Source organism: Dendropsophus ebraccatus, chromosome 3 (assembly GCF_027789765.1).
Source record: "Dendropsophus ebraccatus isolate aDenEbr1 chromosome 3, aDenEbr1.pat, whole genome shotgun sequence".
Lineage (NCBI taxonomy): Eukaryota > Metazoa > Chordata > Amphibia > Anura > Hylidae > Dendropsophus > Dendropsophus ebraccatus.
In genome coordinates, this window is record NC_091456.1 from 59,366,588 (window position 1) to 59,384,520 (window position 17,933).

Below are 17,933 nucleotides of genomic sequence, written 5' to 3' on the forward strand. Positions count from 1 at the left end.
CGCCGCTTGGGAAGCATACGTAGCTTACGGGCGTAAGTTTGCGGACCGTACGTAGCCGGCCGCAACTTGCATAAATCCCGGCCGGAGTTTAACACGTATATGTCCGGCCAAAATATGCGGGCGGACATATAAGTAGTGTGAACATAGCCTCAAGGTACATGCACACTGAGGAAAGTGGGGATGTACAGTAAGAGCCACCCAAGGGATTACTTTAAAAAAAAGCAATGAATAACAGTTCTTATTACTGAAGATTGCTGGTAACACTTCCATGATGGAGGAGGAATTCTTAAACACAGGATCAGAAAGGTTGGTCTTGCCTGGAACCGAGTTTATCCAATTTATACATTCCTTCTTTAGAAAACTCAGGGCCACCTGGTTGTATTATCTAGGGAAGGTGGTAGTGTACCTCTTCAGCTGTTGTCACGAGGCCTGTAAAGTAGTGTTGGCAGAGAGGAACCACAGAGTCCAGAAAAGACCTAAACAGGCAGATGTTTACTGTAAAAACTTCTTGAAGGCATGGTACATTGTAAATCACAGTTCTTTCACTAAAGGGACAGAAATACAATGGTTTCAGAGTTGCTGACTGACGTCCCCTTGTATAACGTTGGGTACTTGAAATACTTAAGACTTTTAGACTTTGGAATCACTGCCACATGCAGGTATATTGTATAGGATACTTTTATGAAGCTCTGGTTACTTTAAGATAAGACTTGTCTTGGCAGACAGTGGGCTACTTTCAGGGAGGAAGACCCTTGGGTACTCAACTGTGGGGGCGCTAACCACCTTGAGTCAGTGGCGATAAACTTGAACAGTACCTGTATCCACGGCAATGAAGTTTTGCCTAATGCTAGTCCACAGTGACACAACTCCTGGAGCACAGGCCCCAAATTGTTGGTAAGGCTAGACGTTTGGTGTTCTCTTTTGGGTCCTAGCAGGTTTGAAGTAGAGTTCAATGAGTTGTGTTTACAGTTAACTCTTAGTAAACTCTAATTTCAGCTGTGCCATACAGTAAATAGAACAAAGAGTGACATCTAGTGGTGGGAGTGCAGAAAGCACCCTTCAGCCCCAAGCATGTAATATTACCTTCCTTCAGTGCACACAGACCTGCATACACAGAACACGGTTCAGAAAAGAAATCGGCAATCCAGCACTTGAAGCAGAGAAATTCTTTTATTTTTCCAAATGCCAGTATACAGGAATACACCTAAGTGCAGTGACCCCACAGGACGCGTTTCAAGCGCATGCGCGCTCTTGATCACCCAAGTTTCCCTTGTGAGCTACTTCCTTAAATTATCACCACTACAGGTGTAACAAAGACAGGTGCACAAAGTTAACTCTTAAAACAAACAAAACTATTTCTGCGGTAACATATTCATTCAGTGACATCTAGTGGTGGGAGTGCAGAAAGCACCCTTCAGCCCCAAGCATGTAATATTACCTTCCTTCAGTGCACACCGACCTGCATACACAGAACACGGCAGTGGTACACTCGCTCAGCCAGAGTCACTTATCTGACACTTGTAAATGGCAGCCTGGACTTTATGCGATAAGGTGTAAAGTGCGAGAGTATTGTATATAGTATAAGAAGTAAAGACTTTACTTCCTCTTCCTAGATTTTGACTTTTGGAAGCAATAAGAGAGTATGTCAAAAAATCTTTTGCTGTGCCAGTCATCACGGCATACTAGTACAAGACGTGATGTGTTTGTAACAACGAGAGAGTTATTTACTGACAGAAGGCATGTCTTAAAAGCAAACAATGCTCACATTCTCTTTCAAACTTTGTTTCTGAACATTTCTAACCCCATGATGAGTTATCTGCCATTAATAAGAGGCCACTCTGACCTACTCTGTAAGGAAATTGTTGCATTTTTTCATAATTTCAAAATATTTTCCATTTACAATGCCAAACACATTGCCAATGCCAATATCCTGTGTGTATAATCTGAAATGTCCCCAGATATAGAATACAACATTTTCTAATCGATGATTAGTACAGTACATGCAAAAAGTGGTCAAGGACAACTTTTGAACCAGAGACAAGGTCATTGCATCCAAGGCTTAAAGCGCAACTATAATTTCAGTAGGCAAAAAATTAAATTCCTCAAATAAAAAGCCCTCGTGTAACCTTTTAAAAAGAGCCCTAAACTGCGCTAATAGTGTGTACGCTCGCTGAGATATCCCCAGTTGTTTGGCTCAGAGGAATAAATGAATTTTTCTTCTGGCTGAGACAAAGTGGGCGTGGCCTATCCCTCATCTCCCTGGCTGGGTCTCTCCATCCACTGAGCAGAACCTTAGCAGATGTATCACACATAGCAGGATCAGATACAGCCCCAACATACAGTATCACAATGTAAGATTAGATACAGGGCCCCAGCAGATGGTATCACACACAGTGGGATTAGATACAGTCATCTGCTCTCATAACACTGTAGGATAATGTCAGCCAGACAGGGGGAGGACCTGTTGCAGACATCTGATAGTGAATGTTCTATGTACTATGGAAGGACTACAGCTGTGTTGTGCTGGGACTTGTAGTCCTCCCCTCAGTGACTCACCCACTCTCCCTCATGCAGTACATTGGAGTGATGGTGGCATGTCCCCCCTGGGTGAAGCACTGGATACACTTGTCCCTCCATCCAGCTCTTCTCCTGCGCTGCTCCTCACACACAACACCCTCAGCTCTGCTTAGTCACCTCTGTGAGGGGAGGGGGGAGAACGTGCTGCTAGGAGGGGGGGAGGAGGGTTTGTTTATGTCTGTGTCAGGGCTGTTATCTGATCCTCCTGTCAGAGTCCATACACTCAGGACGGATCTGCAGGGAGGGGGCGTGTCCAGCAGGAATGCAGAAATAAGTCAGAGCCAGAGGGCTGTAAGGGCATAGTCAGCCTTATGTATTTAAAAAACTGTTCATTTTAGGTTATTAATGTGTATTGCAAAAAGTCTTATCATGACCTAAGCTAACTAAAACTGAATGGTCAAAATATTTTATAGTTGCGCTTTAAGGCTAGATGTGGGGGGTGAAGGTAAGCCTGTCCAGTCTAATTTTACAAAAAAAACTACTGTAGTGCAAATTGATTAAAAAAAAAGTTAATGCTGGAAATTATAAAAATATTTCAGAACATAAAGCACATTGCAGGTTTCTGTATACAAGGCTGCATTTATGTCGGATTAGAGCTCCTATGTCTGTGGTAACCCAAGGGCTGCAGGTGTTATAGCAGGAGCTAGATGTTGCGCTACCGATGCAGCACTTGGTACGGGGTTTGGAGTGGTAGTTACCTTTTCCTGGGACCCAACACATACCCATTTAAATGTTCCTACTACCCCCAGTGTTTGGCTTCTAGCTATGAATGAACTGAAGTATCATGTCAGAGAGAAGCATGGGAAGCAGTCAATTGGAAGGTGAGGAAACAGTCTAAGTGGGGAGGATGCAATTTTCTAGATAAAAAGGAATATTCTGTGTGGGAGTGATGGGGGTATGGTGAGCAGCCTGTGTTGTGAAGGAAGGCATGGGGAGCATTATGTCAGTAAAAATTGGTGCATGAAGTCACATTGAAATCAATGTGTCAGATGGCATCCTACTAATAATGCTTTTATTTGTATAGCGCCAAATGATTCCACAGCACTTTACATAGTTTTTCAATTTTGGTCCCTGCCCCCATTAGGGCTCACTATCTAAATCCATCTATCTACAGGGCTGGCATCAGCACAGGGCTGACATGGGCAAGTGCCAGGGCCCACAGCGCCTCCATGGGCCCAGAGAGGGAGAGGGGCCCAGAGCTCTAATGTTCAGCCCCCTTACTGTAGTGGAGAGTGAGCGCTGAACATCAGAAAACAGAGAAAGAGCAGGACCTGTGAGCATCCTGCAAAAAGAAAGGGATGAAGGACCTGATCACATGACCTGCAGGTCCTCAATACTACAGTGAGGAGAGCAGCCTGACAGAGAGGAAGAGGGTAAAGACTGAGCTGTAAGTGCTGTGTGTGTCAGTCAGTAATTGTGTGTCATTCAGTGTGTGTGTGTGTGTCAGTAATATGTGTGTGTGTGTGTGTGTGTGTGTGTCAGTAGTCTATATGTCAGTAAGTGTATGTCAGTAAGTTTGTGTTTTTTTATGTTAGCAGTGTCTCAAGTGATTGTCCATAGTCAATGGATGGATGAGGGACCCGTTGTGGCTCTGTCGCCCAAGGGCCCACAAAAACCTGGAGCCGGCCCTGCCTATCTGTATGTTTTTAGGGTGTAGGAGCAAAATGAAGTACCCAGAGGAAATCCACACAAACACGGAGAGAACATACAAACTCTTTGTAGATGTTACCCTTGGTGACCACTGAGCCACCATGCTGCCCATGTCATGGCTAAAATTTGTTTTAGTGGTGGGCTGAACCAGGTAGAAAAGGTGTCATCTGTGAATTACTGGCTTTATCTATACTTTATTCTCAGCTTTATACTGAAGGATGGTAATATTGGTGTTTTATAGTGTTTTTTCTGTAGGGGAAATGGGGTAAGAAATATAATTCAATCACTATGGTGCTGGTGATGGTAATGGTAATGATGTGGTAGTAATATTTTTGTGATATAGTGAGATAGTTGGTGGCATTGGTCTTTGTATTGCCCTGGTATAATGGTATGATACTACTGACTGATTAATGACTCCCTGATCTTTTAAGATCCTGGCAATGTCCTGGCAAGATCCACCCTTCAGCTCTCTAATTACCAATGTTTGAATTTATTGAAATAGTCCTTTTCGGGATCCACTTTTAATTTTGGCCATACTTAGGGTAAAACTGTTCCTTTATCCATTCAACCAATATAAACGTTGGAGGCATATTTACAATAAAATGTAACTGTACCGTGTCACAATTGTTTGGGGGCAATTTACCATATGTAACTAGGGGGCGCTTACCTAAATGTAATCTATTATATTTTTTATAGTTTAGTTCATACACACAATACTTAAGTATACATATAGTGTATTACTTTTTCTCTACTTCACTCACTAGAATTCTGTGAACTTAAAAAGCATCTAAATGAGAACTAAAACTCTCAGGTTAATCATTAAGTTTAAGTGTGCTAAAGGTTTTTGCAAGTCATCATGCACAGACATTTTCTCTGTTTTATCTTTTCTATCAGCATGATGAGTTTATTTTTTAATCCAACTTTTCATTTCAGTTACAGCCTTTCTGTTTTACTCTAATTTATCCCTTTTTTCCTCAGTGTCTCTAATGGTTAGAACTCAATCAGGTCACACCTTAGCTTGTCACATAGCGCCTCCTTTACCCTGATTCATCCCATCGCTTCATTTCCTTTCTACAGTGGCTAGTAAAAAAAAAGCTGACCTCATTAGATTAAGTAAAGCAATGATAATACAAGCAGACAATATTTTACTTCTCAGTTACCTGTCAGATCTCCTTCTTGAGTCTTGGAAAATTAGACAAGAACAAACAGTAATGGGGAGACAAGTTTAATTGTTCAATTTTTTTAACCTTTTAGTAAGTAAAATATTGAAAAGTTAAGCATTTCCAAAAACATTTATGTGGCACTTTACATAAATTAAAAAGAAAAAAACAAACAAACAATAACGTATTAGCGACTGATAGGAATGATTACCAAACTATGTTACAGAAAAATTAGGGGACTCATGCATTAATAGATGGTGGTTTTTAACACTTTCGTGACTTTCAAGGATATTTTGGGACTCTATAACTAGAGCAAAATTTCACATTTTGTAAAGCTACATGAGAGACCAGAATGACCAAGGTGATGCAGTTATTGTCCTAAAGAAATACTTTTAAACTTGAAGCCCCGTGCCAAACGGGAGTATCTGTGCCCTAACTTTGCACCACCCCTCCGTCCCTCCTTCCCACCCTCTTCATCATTAGGAATGCTCCAGGCAGATTGCCTCCTATTCCCCACCCGTGGCAGCCCGGCACACAGGCTGGATCGTTAAGGACCTGTGCAATGTTCGGCATGAAGAAAATGTTTCAGTGGCATTCCTAATGATAAAGAGGGTGAGGAGGAGGGACGGAGGGGTGGTGCAAAGTTAGGGCACAGATACTCCCGTTTGGCATGGGCTTCAAGTTTAAAAGTATTTTTTTAGGACAATAACTACATTACCTGTCGAACGGACCACAGGACAGATCTTGGATTAAAAGCAGCTATCCGAAGGTACAAGTGGTTTGGGGGGGTCAGATTGTGGGTACAGAGTCGCTTTAAATACCATCAGAATTTTTAGCTGCAATACCATGCAAGATAAATAAAAATTATCTAGTTCTTAGTGGAAACTTAGACTACACAACAGTGGCTCAAGCTGTTTGATAATATGGTAAAACAGTAGACTAACTAGGATATGTGTAGACCATTTTTAAATTGGCGTTCTGTTAGTTAAAAATGTGGGCCAAAATCTGGTGCATAGTGTCACATTTAAGCCACAACCTGTAATTTGTCGCACCAACGTTCCTCTAAGCCACACCCCTTGTCATGCATGTCCATTTTTCTTGTCTTATTTAGACATAAAGTAACATGCCTTTCTCTAGCAGTGAGCATGCTGTTATAAACCTCAGGATTGGTAGGGCAGACTAATCTCAGTTTACTGCTGCTGTAAGACCTTTTCTGTGAAGTAGTCTTATTATAATAATGTGTGGGGAATTGAAATGTGAGAATAAAACCATTAGTACCACCCGTTTGATGAGAGTTAATCCTTACCGGTTGTGTCTTTAAAAATGCACCCGATGCCTTGGTTAGCAAATAATGATCTTCTACTCTGCAGCGCTGTGTCATACTGGTGTGGCCTAGAGTGTCTGTGACCCCTGCAACACCTCTGCTTTTTTCCTCCCCACCCTAAAAATTAGGAACACCTCTAGGCAGGATTTCTATTAATCGCTTGTCTATGACACAGCGCTGCAGATTAAAAGATCATTTTTTGCTAACCAAGGGGTTTGACACATTTTTAAAGACCCAGCAGGTAAGGATTTACTCTCATCAAACGGATGGTAGTAGCAGTTTGGTGGATAAAGAGTTGCTTTAATAAACCTATAGAACAATAGGGTCAGTTATCAATAATCCAATACACCCAACACACAGGAGGCTGCCATACACTTTCCTGGGTTTGGCAGACTTTAGTCTAAGACTGGGTTCACACTACGTTTTTGCAATCTGTTTTGTTTTTTTTTCCCCATCAGTTTTTTGAAGAAAAAAAACGGATTGCATAAACATAGTGTGAACCCAGCCTAAGGCAAAAGTGACAAATCTGCGTCCCTCAATCTGTTGCAAAACATCAATTCCCATTATGTCTACTATTCCTATAAGCTGGAGAGCCACAGGTCTGAGGCCAATGGTCTGAGGTCTGAGGTATGGGCATCTTCAGCTACAACCAATCATTCCCAGTTTCAGCAGCAGCAGTCTTAGAAGATTTAATCACTAAACAATTACAATTGTTTTCAAGTCTCAGCAGTAGTCTGCGAGGATTTCATCAGTGAGTGGTAACCCAGTTATCCCAGTCTCAGCAGTAGTCTGCGAGGATTTCATCAGTGAGTGGTAACCCAGTTATCCCAGTCTCAGCAGTCTGCTAGGATTTCATCAGTAAGTGGTAACCCAGTTATTCCAGTCTCAGCAGTCTGCTAGGATTTCATCAGTGAGTGGTAACCCAGTTATCCCAGTCTCAGCAGTAGTCTGCGAGGATTTCATCAGTGAGTGGTAACCCAGTTATCCCAGTCTCAGCAGTAGTCTGCGAGGATTTCATCAGTGAGTGGTAACCCAGTTATTCCAGTCTCAGCAGTCTGCTAGGATTTCATCAGTGAGTGGTAACCCAGTTATCCCAGTCTCAGCAGTAGTCTGCGAGGATTTCATCAGTGAGTGGTAACCCAGTTATCCCAGTCTCAGCAGTAGTCTGCGAGGATTTCATCAGTGAGTGGTAACCCAGTTATCCCAGTCTCAGCAGTCTGCTAGGATTTCATCAGTGAGTGGTAACCCAGTTATTCCAGTCTCAGCAGTCTGCTAGGATTTCATCAGTGAGTGGTAACCCAGTTATCCCAGTCTCAGCAGTAGTCTGCGAGGATTTCATCAGTGAGTGGTAACCCAGTTATCCCAGTCTCAGCAGTCTGCGAGGATTTCATCAGTGAGTGGTAACCCAGTTATCCCAGTCTCAGCAGTCTGCTAGGATTTCATCAGTGAGTGGTAACCCAGTTATCCCAGTCTCAGCAGTCTGCTAGGATTTCATCAGTGAGTGGTAACCCAGTTATCCCAGTCTCAGCAGTAGTCTGCGAGGATTTCATCAGTTACACCAGTTATCCCAGTCTCTGCAGCAGCCTTAGAATATATAATCTCTGAACTGTAACCCGATATTCCCAGTACCAGCACCAGAGAAAGTTTAGGCATGTTGGATTTTTTTTTTACACCCAAGCTATTATTATGGAAGCTATAAGCCAGCACCAGAACTGTCTGACTGCGGCTCATCCCTGAAACATGAAGATTCAGCATGGAAAGATAACCATTGGTCTAACAAATACAAAACCAATAGTAATCAATAGCCCATGGCAACCTTAACTTCTCCCTGGTCTGAATGATAAAACATTCTAAGCAGATCTTCTCTGCCATGCTAACTGTGCAAACACTTTTTATAACATATTATATTCAACAAGAATGTGCAGTGATAATAACACTAATAGCACAGTAAATAAAGGAGAAGTTCCACGAACTTGAAAAAAAGGCAGACAGGCAGGGGGGTGCAGGAAAATAATGAACAAATAAAACGTACTTATCCTCATGTTCCTTAGCGCCTCTCTCCGGTCTCCTGCAGCTCTTTTAGCTCCTCAAAAGCTGCAGGGAGGCAGCAATACATGTGGGATAGCCTTACCCCACTGATTCTCCGGGTTCACCAAATTACAGGTTGTTTTACATTCCCTGTACACGTGTTGTTCAATGTTAATATTGTATTATTCCCATTACTTTACAGATGTATTAGTGTACCCAGTTTAAATGCTGGGGGTATGTGGGATCTAATCAGTGGGGTATAGGGTATATTGTAAGGTGTTGCATAATTCATGTTTTTAAATGGTTTTCATTTCATTTTTTTGTGCGGATTTCCTAATAAAATTGCTATTATTTTGTCAATAGTTGTTGTGCACCTCATATATATGTTCTTTTTTTCCCTGTTTTTTTCCCACTCCAACTGTATTTAGCACATTTTGCAGCACCCCCTTTCTTTACTCATATTAGTGATTGCCCGCTCAGACAATCAGTAACTGGAGGGGGAAAACCCCCCAATAACTGACTGGCTGAGCGGACAATCGCTTAGCTAGGCCGTGATATTGCAGTTGAAAGAGCTGGGTACGTGATGTACAGTACCTGGATTCCAGCTGAAAATGACAGCAAGCGGCCATCAACAGGACTAGGGAATGACGCAACAGAGGCACGAGGACGGATAAGTTTACTTATTTATTATTTTCTCGAATTACGTTGTGCTTCCCCTTTAATCTGTTATGTATACTGTTATGCGAGGTCTCCATAGGTGTCTTATAAAAAAAATGTGTAGATTTACTAAGTGCAATCAATCTGTATTTAATTGAATCTGTATAAGATGTTCATAAAGAAGAAGCAAAGGATGTAGAAAACCCGCTCAGATAGCCCCAGTAGGTTGCTGTTTGAGTCCAAATCTTATAAAAGAAGAGAAAGAAACACTGCATGATCTATGTACATAACTAAATGAGGGAAATAGAAAAAGTGGAAAGGGACATGGCTTTAAATATTTCTAAGGGGGTAATAAATCCAAATTTGTTCCCCCTTTGGTCCCATATAGTACTATTTTTGTAACACCTGTAGCAAAGGACGTAAAGGCTTTAGGGTAGCTTCACACGTACTGTACCGCCATGGATTTTCTGCTGCGGATTCGCAGCAGATCCGCAGCAGATTCAACTGAATGAATGAACACTGCATCAAATCCGCACTGTAAAATCTGCTGCGAATCTGCTGGGGATCCGCAGCAAAAAATCCACTGCGATACAGTACGTGTGAAGCTACCCTTAATGTATCCTACTGCTAATATATGACAAAATGATAGATAAAAGCCATCAAAGCCATCAAATGTTTAAACACTTAGGAAACAGTTAATTGTAAAGTTGCTGACAAGGACGGAAATGTTATTGTTATGTCTAACAATACTATAAAACAGAAATGTTATACCGATTTTATGATCTAAAAACTTATCTGCAGTTAAAAATGACCCGTTATATATAAAGCTAAACTGTCTTCATTATAAGATCAGGGGAATGGTAGATGATGTGTTATCAATGAGAGTGAGAAAGGTTGGTTCCAGAAAATCAGGGAAAAATGGATTGGTATTTTTTACCAAAAGCCACAAGACAATGATCAGTCATCCTGGCCGCCGAATAATGGCTGGCTATGGATCTTTAACTGAATCTTCCTCCCAGTGCCTCAGTTGGTATTTAAAGGAAACCAATCACCTAAAAAAACGCCTGTTACTCTATGAAAAAGTGCTGTAGCAATGAGTTCAAGGCTGTTCTGCACCTGGGCAGTACAGCATGGATCGGACCCGCTGTACTGCGCATGTGCGACGTAGTAGGAAAATAGGCCCGCCGATGTGAGGGACGGCGCACCTCCGAATGCAATTATGCAGTCTAATCACGCCAGCGCGCCAAGTTTATAACATAAGCTTATGGGTTGTACATTGCAGGGGGGGGGGGGGGTAAAAGCATGTCTGGGAAGTGTCCAGCACATTTTCAGAGCTTAACAGGCGTTTTTAGGTGCTTGGTTCCCTTTAAGTCCTATTCTCAAGAGTATTTTCTTGTATTGACATGACACTAAATATGCTACTACAATAGTCTTATCCTGAGGATGTAATTACATAAACATCTTAAAAAGCTGTTAATACGGACAGAAAATCATTGCTGCTAAATAACAGGTGTAATAAGAATAGTGAGAGACTTGCTTTCTCTTTTGAATATAGTCCTATGTCGCAACAATAAAGAAATGCAGTTCATTCTTCAAATTTTTTGCCCTCACATATATAATAAAGCAGATTTAATCCTAGGAGGCAGAAAATACTTTCTATTAGATATATTTATCTACAGATCACATGGTGTTGTGTATGTAAACACTTCTATGTAGGGAAGGAGACCTGCCCATTATTTGTAAGCTTGTACATTAATTAAATTAAGTATAGTATTATAGTAAGGGTTTACCTTGTGCATGCTGACAAAGAAAATAGAGGAGATAAACAAAAAAATTGTTACAAATAATTGTGAAGTATATTTTGAATAGAAACGCGTTGATACGATTGGAATTAAATGATGCATTTACTTGTTTTGTTTTTTATAAATTATTTTATGTTGTTCATTATGTTTGCACAATTGTATTAACCCCTTGAGAACCAAACCCAAAATGACCCAGTGGACCGCGCAAATTTTCATTTTTGTGTTTTCGTTTTTTCCTCCTCCCCTTCTAAGAGCTCTAGCGCTTTCATTTTTCTTTCTACAGGGCCATGTAAGGGTTGTTTTTTACAGGAATAGTTGTACTTTGTCTTTCATTCTACAATAACATGTATGATGGAACCCCAAATATATTATTTATGAAGATATAAATTGGTGAAATCGTAAAAAAGAATGCAATACGGTAACTTTTTGGGGGTTCCTGTGTCTACGTAATGCACTATATGTTAAAAGGGACATGATACCATTATTCTATAGGTCAGTCGGAATACAACCATATGCAGGTTTACACAGATTCTCTAATGTTATATATTTTTCCTTTTTAAATCCTTTTTTTTTTTTTTTTGCAATTGATTATTAATAAAGTGGCCCTATTGTGACCCTTATAACGGTTTTAGCTTTTCACCTACAGGGCTGTATGGGGTATAATTTTTTGCGCCATGATCTCTAGTTTTTATTAATACCATATTTGTGTAGCCTGGATGTTTTGATCACATTTTAATACATTTTTTAAAATATATTGTAACAAAAAATTGGTAATCCTGGCGCTATTTGTCCTCTTTTCGTTTATGCCTTCTCGATGACTATTGTTATATTTTAATAGATCGGACAATTACGCACGCTACGGTATATAATATGTTTTTTTATTTATTTTTATACTTTTTTTTTATATAATCAGAAAGGGGGGTGATCTTAACTTTTATTGGGGGAGGGGCTTTGGGGTACAGGCTCAATGAGCAGAAAGCCGATCAGACCACACGGAGGCAGGTAAGAGACCTCCGGCGGTCCGATACTGCCATCGGGACCCCCGCAGTCACACTGCAGGGGTCCTAATTGGTAAGTGACAGGGGACTGCCCTTGTCACTTACACTTAGACGCTGCAGCATTTAAGGGGTTAATGACACGCTGCCCCGCGATCGCTGCAGCCAGTCATTAACAGGGAGGGCTCACTGCAGCCGGCCCCAACCTCCTATGAAGCATACTACACTCCGGAGCCCGCTTCACAGCAAAGGACATACCGGTACGCCCAGGGTCATCTGGGGACAGGCACCCAGGGCGTACCAGTATGACCTTGGTTGCCTAGGGGTTAAAGGGAACCTGTCATCCTAGCACCCTGGGCAGAGCCCGCCCGACTTCCCCGGTAGAGCCCCCATTTTTTCCCCCTCCTGCCAGGCCCGCTCCTGAAGACGGTCCACCGTGGAGAAATTTGCAGCCGAAGCTGCTTATTATGTTGTGGGTTTATGATTGATTTCACTACTTCCTTTGTATCATGATAAGATCCATGGCAAATTTGCAACAAAATTCACACATGATTCATGTGATTTTTTTCTGCATATATGTAACAGATTGGTATTAAAAAAAATGTGATGTTTGTGGAACAATCCGAATGGGATGTATTCAGTCCAAGTGCCTAGGGCAGCACAAGTGCTGGTAAGTGTATGAGGGCCTTAAAGGGAATGTGTCACTTTGTTATTATTATTATTATTATTATTATTATTAATATCTTTAAAAATAGTTATTAGTGATGAGCGAATAGTGAAATATTCGAATATTGAATATTCGTACGAATATCTCCCTGATATTCGACTATTCGATCGAATATTCGATCCCATTAAAGTCTATGGAAACAAGTATTCGATTATTGAAAAACATCTATTCGACCACTTGGAGGTTCACGAAGTCCACGAATGACACTTCAGGGAAAGGGAAGGGGGATTTGAACGCTTATCGAATATTTATTGAATATTCTGCGTACTATTTGATAATATTCGATACTATCGAATACCTTACTATTCAATCGAATATCTATTCGATTGAACAGTATTCGCTCATCACTAATAGTTATACTTTGATTTCTGTTTTTGTGTTTTGTAAAACTAACAATTATGTGCTGCACTGGGGGCTGCCATTTGCAATAGCAACTGTGTATGTCCTGCACGACACATATACAGTTGAATTATGGCAGCCTTTAGTACATAGGAGTCAATGGACGGCTCCCGTACCGTCTGCTACAATGTAGCTGCGAGCTGACATTCGCAGCTCACAGCATACATGGAGTAGAAGAGGGAGCCAGACGCTATATTGCTGTCGCCCCCAGAGAGGGTGCCCTGTGCCCAGCACTGACCTCAGCAGGTAGCTCTCCCTCTCCTCCTCTTCCTGCTCAGGCGGTGAATGATCTGATAAGGAGCCGGCAGTCCGGGCTCAGCTCTGTGCAGGAGGAGGGGGAAGGGATGCTCAGAGATGTACAGTGGTTCATGGTGGCACGGAGGGATCTCAGCCTGGGGAGATAAAAAACAAAGGGTAACACTGACCGGAGTAATAAAGATAAAAGTTGTCAGTGTTTTAACCCCTTCCTTCCCAATGTCAGGACACTGCCTATGGCTACTACACTGTATCTGTATATATATAATGCAAGGCATGATGTATATGGGTTTTAAATATGACCTGGCAAAATTTTCCATTCCAACTCCCAGACAATTAGCAGCAGCTGAGGTGTAGTATGGGGTTCTGCAGCAGCTGAGGTGTGTGGTATGAGGTTCTGCAGCAGCTGAGGTGTAGTATGGGGTTATGCAGCAGCTGAGGGGTTTGATGAGGTTCTGCAGCAGCTGAGTAGTATTATGGGGTTCTACAGCAACTGAGGTGTATGATGGGGTTCTGCAGCAGCTGAGGGGTATGATGGGGTTCTGTAGCAGCTGAGGTATGATGAGGTTCTTTAGCAGCTGGGGTGTGTGGTATGGGGTTCTGCTGCAACTGAGGTGTATTATGATGTTCTGCACCAGCTGAGGTGTGTGTGATGATGATCTGCAGTGGCAGCTGAAATGTATAGTATGGGGTTCAACAGCAGCTGAAGTATGTGGTATGGAGCCTGAGGGGGAAGCTGCATGAGGACAATGATCTGAGGGTAGCTGTGGAGCAACGGGAGCAGCTGTCAGGAGACTCGCTGTCAGAAGACACGCCTGTCTATATGAGCTGACTATATGTGCTGCCTGTATGAGTGTGCATGTATGTATGAGCTGCCTGTATGTGTGTGCATGTATGATCTGTCTGTATGAGTGTGCATGTATGATCTGTCTGAGTGTACATCAGGGAGGAGCAAATTAATGATCATATACAGACACTCTGGTGTTGATTTTTAATATAGGCCTAGCGGTATTAGTATCAGCCATAGATGGGATGTGCAGCCGTTCCTTTCTCTCCAGTTTCCGTGTTTTAATGTTCTCCCTCTCTGAACAGCTCGCACTCCTTTATAAGACCCACATGACCAAATTTAGCAGGATATGCCTGTGCTCACATGTCTGGACCCTATGTCTTCCCCATTCTGTGAGAGCAGCAATGGTAAGTGTAATACCATATCCATACTTGTGTCGTTTGGGGGCAGCCTTCCCCGCTGGTGGTGCTGGCTGGGTTTTGGTGGGGCTTTTTGGGTCTGGTCCTGTGACATTGGGGTTGCAGGGCCGTTCCTTGGCCTCCCTTCCCTGCATGTGCACGCTTTGCGGGGTTGGCGGTCGCTGACCGACACGGTGTGGAGTTAGCGTAGGGACCCGTGTGGACCAGAGGACCTGCGCGGTGGTACACGGGGCAATATGGCTTGATCAATTCATATACAGACACTCTGGTGTTGATTTTTAATATAGGCCTAGCGGCATTAGTATCAGCCATAGATGGGATGTGCAGCCGTTCCTTTCTCTCCAGTTTCCGTGTTTTAATGTTCTCCCTCTCTGAACAGCTAGCACTCCTTTATAAGACCCACATGACCAAAATTAGCAGGATATGCCTGTGCTCACATGTCTGGACCCTATGTCTTCCCCATTCTGTGAGAGCAGCAATGTTAAGTGTAATACCATATCCATACTGGTGTCGTTTGGGGGCAGCCTTCCCCGCCGGTGGTGCTGGCTGGGTTTTGTTGGGGCTTTTTGGGTCTGGTCCTGTGACATTGGGGTTGCAGGGCCGTTCCTTGGCCTCCCTTCCCTGCATGTGCACGCTTTGCGGGGTTGGCGTTCGCTGACCGACATGGTGTGGAGTTAGCGTAGGGACCCGTGTGGACCAGAGGACCTGCGCGGTGGTACACGGGGCAATATGGCTTGATCAATTCATATACAGACACTCTGGTGTTGATTTTTAATATAGGCCTAGCGGCATTAGTATCAGCCATAGATGGGATGTGCAGCCGTTCCTTTCTCTCCAGTTTCCGTAAATTAATGGTAGTACTGAAGTGCTTTGCTTCGCATGGCCATCAGCTTGTCAGCTGGCTGAATTTGAGCTCTGGTCTGGGTGTCTGGAAAAGTGGGATACAGTCCTGGGTGAAGTTTTGCAGGACTGTATCCAGATTTTCAAGACATCTGGAGCAAAGCTGGGAATTTTCATTACGATATCAAAAGCCACAATGTTTATAAGTACAACTGTTATTCACAGTTATAAATGAGATGCACCAAGCATTAAAGGAAGCCTGTCACCCCGGCTGCCGGGGTGAAGCCCGCCCGACCCCCCCCCCCTGTGGAGCCCCTATACTCACCCTTTTCTCGAAGTCCTGGTCCTGGACCCCTTCGCTTCGCCAAGAAATCCCTGTCAGAAGCCGTGCGCGCTATCACTAGAGATGAGTCCGATGCCCATAGAGAATGACTGCTCCAGTCATTCTCTATGGGCGTCGGACTCATCTCTGGTGAGCGCCCGCACGGCTTCTGATGGGGTTCTCTCAGAGGTGGGACGGGGTCGAGGACAGGGACTTCGAGAGGGGGATAAGTATAAGGGGCTCCACCGGGGAGCCGGGCGGGCTTCACCCCGGCAGCCGGGGTGACAGGTCCTCTTTAAGGACTTATATACAGTGAACCCTTTTAATAACACCACCAAAACTGCATTAAAAAGTGATCTTCTGGGAATTTCTCAAACAAAATGGTCACTATATCAAGGTAATTAAATTGACAGTCAGCGCAATGCTAAGGCAATCCCAAATGTGTATTGGTGTACTATAAAATAAAACACTAGTTAGAAGACTAAAAGGATATTAATTACCTGTTTGTCCTCTTTCACAATGCTGATTTGTAGTTTCCCATATGTGTTGAAGATCCGGTGTATACGCCAGTAGTAAATCCTTCGAAAATACTTAGTATCATATGATTAGCAACAGGATGTGGATGTAACCCCTGCTAGAGGTGCCCCGTCCGGCGGCACTACTCCGCAGTGGGCAACGTAGATGTTAGCAGTTCAAAAAATATTTTCCCGGGAGTCGAGTGACGTCACTGCTAGTACGGGTGCTTGGAAAGGCAAAGAAGGTAATCAACGCGTTTCAGCAACAGTGTCGGTTGCCCTCATCAGGATTATGCTGCGGCCCCGTATTCCTCCCTTATATGTGAACTGCTCATCTGTCAGGTGTGGATTAATCAGATGTTACTTGTTGCTGTGTTACCCTGCATAATTAGAGTTGCTTATTTCAGAGCCAAATAAAACAAGCCTGTTTAATGAAATGGTGTAATATCCAAGAATCTCTATCCGGAGTTTACATTCCACTAATATTTATTTTTACGGATTGGTGTGCCTGTAAGGTATTTGAAACAATGTATCTCTTGAAAAATGTTCAGAGTAGTGCATACGTTGTTCGGAACAGTGTGCCAGTTCCTATTCAGAGTGTTTAGAGCAATGCGCAGGATGTTCGGAACAGTGTATCAGTTCCTCCTGAGGGTGTTCAGAGCAGTGCGCAAACTGTCCGGAACAGTGTGTCAGTTCTTATTTAGAGTACTCAAAGCAGTTCACAGGATGTTCGGAACAGTGTGTCCGTTTTTCTTCAGGGTGTTCAGAGCGGTGCATAAACTGTTCAGAGTAATGCATAGAACAATATTTATTGTGATAAAACCTTCGATAATATAAGAATTTAAATAAAATAAAACACTTATTACACTAATGTCATGCTTAGTCCTATTTATCCCTTGGAAGCATTTCACAGTACTGCTCTATAGGCTATACAATTATACTAGGCTGAGAGCGGGGTTACTGAAATCCTTGAAGGTCAAATTCTTCAGACACAGGACTGACCTTAGGACAGACACAGGGTTTGTATGAAGTATTTAGATGGTAGCAGGATTACTCGGTTGTAAAATAATACTGTTAAAAAAAACAGGTTCAAATCAACTTACCTTGCTTTGTGGCCACCAACTAGGGAAATAAAAGTGGCCATATACTTTACATAAAAGTTGATTGTAAATGGGGTATCCCAATTCTCACTCAGTTGCCAAGGCCTACGTAAATCAGGATCAGGCATGCCAAATTTCAATAGGCCCAATCTTTTTCTCTGCAATGAAAACACATGTAGACTTTGCTGAATATGTGGTTTTAAAAGGAATAGCTAGGAAATGAGTGTTCCACCATCAGTTTTTATAATGTAAGTGTATGGATAACATTAGATACAGAGCGCAAGGTTTAAAAATACAGCAAACACACACACCGTATACGCAGCAGATACGCAGCAGATCTGCAGCAGACTTGGTGGTTCAGATTTGATGCTGTGTT

The 17,933-nt window shown here is 42.6% G+C and overlaps 1 long non-coding RNA gene across 1 annotated transcript in view; it reads right to left on the reverse strand.

Moving 5' to 3' along the window:
* LOC138785665 (uncharacterized) overlaps positions 1-17,933 on the reverse strand; it is a 62,518-nt gene that overhangs the window by 24,415 nt on the left and 20,170 nt on the right. Inside the window, exons 2-3 of the long non-coding RNA XR_011362137.1 lie at positions 17,561-17,715; positions 16,443-17,237 (exon numbers count right to left, since the gene is read on the reverse strand). This is a non-coding gene — a long non-coding RNA (uncharacterized lncRNA). The remainder of the gene's footprint in view (positions 1-16,442; positions 17,238-17,560; positions 17,716-17,933) is intronic.